Source organism: Carlito syrichta, unplaced genomic scaffold (assembly GCF_000164805.1).
Source record: "Carlito syrichta isolate Samal-C Ts95f unplaced genomic scaffold, Tarsius_syrichta-2.0.1 Scaffold302076, whole genome shotgun sequence".
Taxonomy (NCBI): Eukaryota; Metazoa; Chordata; class Mammalia; order Primates; family Tarsiidae; genus Carlito; species Carlito syrichta.
The window spans coordinates 336,266-343,347 of record NW_007246172.1 but is presented as its reverse complement, the minus strand read 5'-3'; positions in this window follow the sequence as shown (position 1 = coordinate 343,347).

Genomic DNA, 7,082 nt, shown 5'->3' with positions numbered 1-7,082 from the left:
GCCCTTTTCTTGAAACTTCCAGTTTGTGGGAATTGTCACTCCATATTAATATCAAATGTGGCTTTTCCCTATCCCTGTCATATAGCAGGAAATCGTTAGTTTTTCTCTAATTAAAATTTCTCTAAGATTTCCAGTTAAAATAGTTACCATCATTGTCAATCTTATTTAAAGAATCATCTGTATCAGTGTATAAAGAAATAAACTTATTTCACTCTCATTGGCTCAATATGAACTCCCTAATCAGTGTCTACATAATGCCCATGCTTTGTTTTGTAATTTACAGGCTGTTTTCATACGTGCTACCAGAAGATGATTAAAAGAGCTGTTTCTCTCTCTTCTTCTCTCTTTCTGCAATGTGCCTCTCTAAGCCACTGCTCAGTGTACCTCTTTGTGAAGTCTATGTTATATTCCTCATGACTCTATACATCCCTATTCCATCACATGAGATCCTCCTTCACTTTCCACAATGACTTCAGCAACTGCCTCTCACTGTTCCTTTCCATCTGTTCTCTATCATCTTTTGCAGTGATACACATCAGTAGGGTGACGTCCATTCTAACTTTTGATCTCACATTTCTGGTCTTGTCAACAAAAGAGTTTTCTAATTCCATCAAACTATCCCTCTGTGGAGGCACAGTTCTATCTCAACCTTGTCCTCACCCCAAACAGCTTACATCTAAACTTTCACAAACTAAAGTTTTCCGCTGTGATCAAATCTCAGGCCTTCTATTATTTTTTCCATTCACTTATTTATTCATCAGTCCCTAATTTCTCCCCTCTATGTTATACCAGCTCTAGATTCACCATTAGTTCACTGAATCTGCCCTTCATGCCCTTACTGTCTCTATTCCTGCTTTGTTCCTGAACCCTATTTCTTTCTTTAAAAATGCTATTACTAGCTGGGCTTGGTGGCTCAGCCTGTAATCCCGCGTTTTGGGAGGCTGAGGTGAGTGGATTGCCTGAGCCCGCGGGTTCGAGACCCGCCTGGGCAACTTGGCGAGACCTCATCTCTACAATAAATCAAAAAATGAGCCAGGCGTGGTAGTGCACGCCTGTAGTTTCAGCTACTTGGAAGGCTGAGGTGGAAGGATCGCCGGAGCCCAGCGGGTCGAGGCTGCAGTGGCCGGGAGCGGCCACTGCACTCCACTCTGGGCTACAGAGTAAGACTCCAACTCAAAAAAAAAAAAAAAATGCTATTATTGTATACAACACAGCACTAAAAATATGAAACAGGCAAAAATGATTTTATGCCTCTCTAGATAAGATTCTTAAAGGGAAAGTCTAAAGGAGAAAACATCCACTATTACTGCATAAGAATACTTGAGAGAGTTAACACACTGATAATAGACACATTTGAAGGAAATATTTCATGTTATTTTATCAATATAGTCTAATAGCCCACATGCAACATATAAAAGAACTGGTGAACATAATTTTCAGGTTCAAGGGAAATGGAAGATGTAATTTGCTGCTTACTGCATAATGGGGAAAATGGGAATTTATAAAACCACCTGAAGAACATTAAAAAATGTCAATGACTGGACCTTGCAACAGACCAATTAAAGTAAAATATCTGTGGTGGGACTTAGACATAAGTATTTCTTCTAATTTACATAGGTAATTATAATACTCATTTAGGGCTGAGAAACACTAATCTATGTGAAGGGTTAAATGTTACCTAACTCTAACGGTAGGTCTTTCCATAACCACCAGAAACCAAGAAAATGTTAAGAGTTCACATAATTATCTTCTACTTCTTGATATTTAATTTGTCTGTATGGCTTCCTAATTAGTTTGTTTTACTTTAGGTTAGACATTTCACTCATTCAAAGTGAGCCCAAAATGTACTATACATTTTAATTACTGTGTTGATTTTAGCTTACACATAAGCTTGCTATCATACAGCTAAAAGAACATAAAGAACGTTTTGCTTACATGGAATAACTTGATGAAAATTAATTTATTGGTTACCAGTTGCAGTTTTTCACACAGAATTGTGTTTCTATTGTTATCAGCTAATATATATTCAGAATGACTACACAGTAGTCTTTCTTTACTCAGTTCACATTTCTACATTCTCATTTACCTACAATCAAGGTCTGAAAATATTAAATGGAAATTAATTAAATGAAAATTTCCAGAAATAAGCAATTTATAAACTGGACACTGTTCTGTATAGCGTGATGAAATCTCCATCATCCCACTTTGTCTTATCCAGAATGTAAATTACCCCTGTGTCCAATGGCTCCATGCTGTTTACTGCCATATGCCCTTAGTCACAAAGTAGCCCTTTCAGTTTTCATATCCACTATAGAGGTAGTACAGTGCTTGTATTCAAGTAATCCTTATATTACCAAATAATGCCCCCAAAGCATGAGTAATGAGGCTATAAATTCAGATATGCCAAAGAGAAACTATAAGGTACTTCCTTTAAATTAAAAAAATGATAGTTCTTGATGCAATAAGGAAAGAAAAAAATTATATGCTGTGGTTGCTAAGATCTATGGTAAAAACAAATCTTCTATCCTTTAAATTGTGAGCAATATACTGTTATAATTGTTCTATTTTATTATTAGTTGTTGTAAAACTCCTATGGTGCCTAATTTATAAATTAAACTTTATTGAAGATATATATGTATAGAAAAAATATAGTGTATATAGGGATCAGTATTATCTGTGAGTGCAGGCATACACTTGAGGTCTTGAAATGTATCTTCCACCGATAAGAGGAAACTATGGTAAATAGTTTGCTTTCAAAGAAGCACTTCCACTTGAGAATGGTGGAATTTTTAAAAAAACATTTATCTATTTTATGTCAAATTGTATTTATTGCAGAGGGGTTGGAATGGGTGATAAACTTTGGCCGATTCAAACTTAGTGATTTGATTCATACGTATAGTCCTAATTGCTTATAAGATGGACAAAGAGCTCAGCAGGTGACTGTTGCTAAGAATGTTATTTCAGTACAGTGAGATGACCCATTCTGTATGATACAATGTTTGTATAGTTCTTTGATGGCCACCACTAGATAAGGTTCCTGTATGTGTTGCCTGTCTTCACATGCTTATGGTCAACCTGCAATGAAACAAAATAGGCTAACAAAACATGAATATGGCACAAAATGATCTCACAGACTGCATTACATACATAGGAACATTGCATAGTTTGGAAACCATACATCATAGTTTCTGAGTAATCATTGGTAGCAGCAGCAAATGCATGCCCTTTATAGCTGGTTATTGAACAGATGTGGTAAAACTGGGAGTGTGCTAGTTATTCTTAAAGGTCAAATGAATTAGAAAACAAATTCTGAAGCTTTTATACAGTCAAGTACATTTTTATGACTTAAGCAAAGAAACTTGAGAACTGTGTAAAATATACTGAACCGTAGAAGTAGGGTTCCAACAAACCTTGAACCTACTTGACTGCCCTCTTTGAAGCAATCACTGACAAGTGATTAAGATGTAATGAAATGATTTCTCACAAAATATGTAAAAAATAAAATGTATGCTGGATTTTGTGGTTTCAAATGTCTAACACTTAGATTGTAAAAGGTCAGGCAATGAACCTCAAGCACTGCACAAACTAGAGGTCTCATCTAAATCTCTTCATTAGATACATAAAAAGACTGATGAGAAAAATGGTTATTTCGTACAAAGTCACAAAACTCATGAGTTGCAGAGCTGGAACTAATGCCTAAGTCGACTACCTCTAGCCTAGCCATACCCAGGATGCCTTTCAAATTTTGGATTAAGGAATTAGTAATTTGTTTAATTTTTTCACCATAGCTTTTGATTTGATTAAGAAAAATAGGTCGGTTTCTAAATTTTAAAAAAACTTGGAATCATAAGTTATCTGAATTAAGTACAAAAAGCTCAGGAACTACTAGAGCTCCACTCCTCCAATGAAGTAGTTAGATGATTGGTGTTAAGATAGATAATAACTAAATTTACTTTTGACTTCTAATATTTTACTCTGTGCCAAAATATCCTGTTAAAATTCATTCAGCATTTTTGTGTAATTAACTAGGATATAATAATTATTTTACAAAAGCATTTAGTGTTCATATTTGTTTATTGTAATTTGACTACAAAGGATTCTTATCTATATTAAAATCAAATACTCATCTAGAAAATGGAAAAATAGCACTTACATGATAGGATTCAAGATAATATCTACAGAGAGTCAAAAGAAGTTTAAGGTAAATAAACTACCACTAATCAAAAAAGCATCATGAATACTCATGCAGTTCTAGAATAAACTAGATGTGGTTATGATACCTTTAAAATTGAAAAAATATTTTGATCTTCTTATGTACATTAGAATACAAATTATCTGCATAATCATCTAATAATGACTTGTTTTTTCTTAAAACCATAAAATCTGTCAATGCTAGAACTGAGAGGAACTCTAGAAAGCACATATTTCTAGGAAATTCCAGGATTTATCAGAACATTTTCTTCCTATAAAGGAAAAAGATAAAAGTCCACTATATAAATTGTTTTGCATTGTTTTTCCAGAGGCAGATTCACAGTAGCTTTACCCCTCCCTTCTATACTCAGTAGAATCTCAGTTAATCCTAAACACACTCTTAATACTGTTCTGAGTTAAGTATGAAAACCACACAACCAGTTCAACTCTCCTATTTTCTAGGTGAGGAAATTGAAACCCAGTGTTATCATGTATGGTGAATCAATGTTAGAAAGAGAATGTCAGTGAGCAGTAAAGGATCAGCCTTGCCCAGAAAGAGGTCTGGGAGCTGACCTTAAAGCCTTTATAATATCTCTTATCTGGTGAGAGTGTTTTTGCTCATTTGGAAACTTTGGGATATGCATGGAGTCAATGCTAATACTGTAGTTTAGAGCGGGGAGGTTGAGCTTGGGACACTTATCAGCTCAACCTCTGAAGAGGTTAGAGACTAAGGTCAACTACATGGGTGATTACCATTATGTACTTCACCAAGCTTTAGTTAAATTCTGGACACCAAAGTTGGGGTGAGCTTCTCTTGTTGGCAGCATTCCGTGTATATTTTTACATGCTGTTGCTTGGAGAAATTGGGGCCATACACAGGACCCCACAAGCAGAGGACAAGTGGAAGCTCACACCTGGTAAGTCTCAAACATGTGTGCCCCTTCCCTTGGCTGATTTTGTTCTGTGTCTTTTCAGCATAAAAAAATTGCAACTTTGTCAGATTTACAGTTGGCAAGTCACTTCCATACGCCACAGCAGTCCTCCTTCTAGGAATATACCCGGAGGAACTCAAATCACTCCATGAAAAAGATACTTGCACACGCATGTTTATTGCAACATTATTCACAAAGTAACAAAAAAAATGGAACCAACTATGCTGCCCATTGAAAGTGGACTGGATAAAGAAAATGTGGCACATATACATGATGGCATATTACACAACCATAAAGAAAAACAAAATTGTGGACTTTGCGGCAGCTTGGATGGATTCAGAGTCTATAATTTTCAGTGATTTATCACAGAAACAAAGATCTGAGTACTTCCTGTGCGTACTTATAACCGAATCCTGAACATTTATCACAATACTATAAGAAAGGGATTGGTAGCAGTGGGACACAGCTGGGGCAGGAGGGAGAAGGGGCACATAACATCAATAAGGGTACCCAAACTTTACCTTCTCTGTAACCATTTATGTACCTAATCCTGAATTGTAATCCACATCTTTAAAATAAAAATAATAATTTGAAAAATTGGAACTATGAATTTAATGGCATTTCTGAGTTCTCTGAGTCCTTCTAGCCAATTACTGAACCTGAGAGTTGTCTTGGGAACTCAAGTATCGCAAGCACTCACTATCTTGACCTTCTTGATGCCTTTGACTTTCTATAATACCACATGAATAGCCCACACAATTCATTCAGTTTAGCCTAATGGAAATTAGTCATTACATATAGCAAATCTATATGTGCTATTCTCTTCATTAGCAACAAGTAGAGGTAAACTCATAAATAAGACTGAAAGTATATTCTATAACACTTATTAATAAAGTTTTATATAGGTTAGAGATCATAAATATAATCCAAGAATTAAACTTTGAATTTTTTCTAATTAAAGTCACATGAATAACAGGATTTTTTAAAACACATTGCATTTTACTAAGTATTTTTACATATTTATTTCATTTATTATCCTCACAGATCTGTGCAGTAGGAAATTATTATGGCCATTTGTATTGCTAGACCCCAAATTTTCAGTGCTGCCTTGACATGTTTCAGCCTCACAGGGACCAAAATCTTGTGTGTTCCCCTCCTCTCACCAAATATGCCCCACTTGGTGGGAAAGACTTCCTTCTCAGCCAGTTCCCTTATCAACTAAAACAGCTGATCCCATAAGGTCCTTAGTTGATCCTCAGCAACCTAATAGGTTTCCCCTACCTGCCATCCCACAATATTATTCAAACAAGTCAACCACATTGCCCCATGGGAACCAAAGAGTACCCCATCCTTCTGTTGTTATAAAACCTGTCTCCTACACCTTCTGGTTCAAGCTACTCCTGAGCATATGCCCTCATGGGATATGCTCGGGAGTGGGGTACATGCATGTGCCCTCATGGCATGCATTGTGCCCTTTTCCTGGTCTATGTGTGACTAATAAATCACTGCCAATCTCATCTGTCCATTGTCGGGTGTCATATGCTTATCCATCTTATACTACTTAGAGCATGGAATTCCTCCTTCACCAGTATGGCAAATAGGAAGTGGTCAGAATACCATTGTACAGATGAACTAAACCTATCTTTTTTTCCATTCACATGTGTAGCAAGACCTTTTAATCATGCAGTTCTTTCATCATAAACATTTCTCTACCTACTGAGTCCAGGCTGTTATTTCATCTATATGGCATCGGAGACAGAATGCTTGTGAGAGCTAGGTGTTAAAAAGAATAAATAAGCCTGGCTCGGTGGCTCAGCCTGTAATCCCGCGCCTTTGGGAGGCTGAGGTGAGTGGATTGCCTGAGCCCGTGGGTTCGAGACCCGCCTGGGCAGCGAGACCTCATCTCTACAATAAATCAAAAAATCAGCTGGGCATGGTAGCGCATGCCTGTAATTCCGG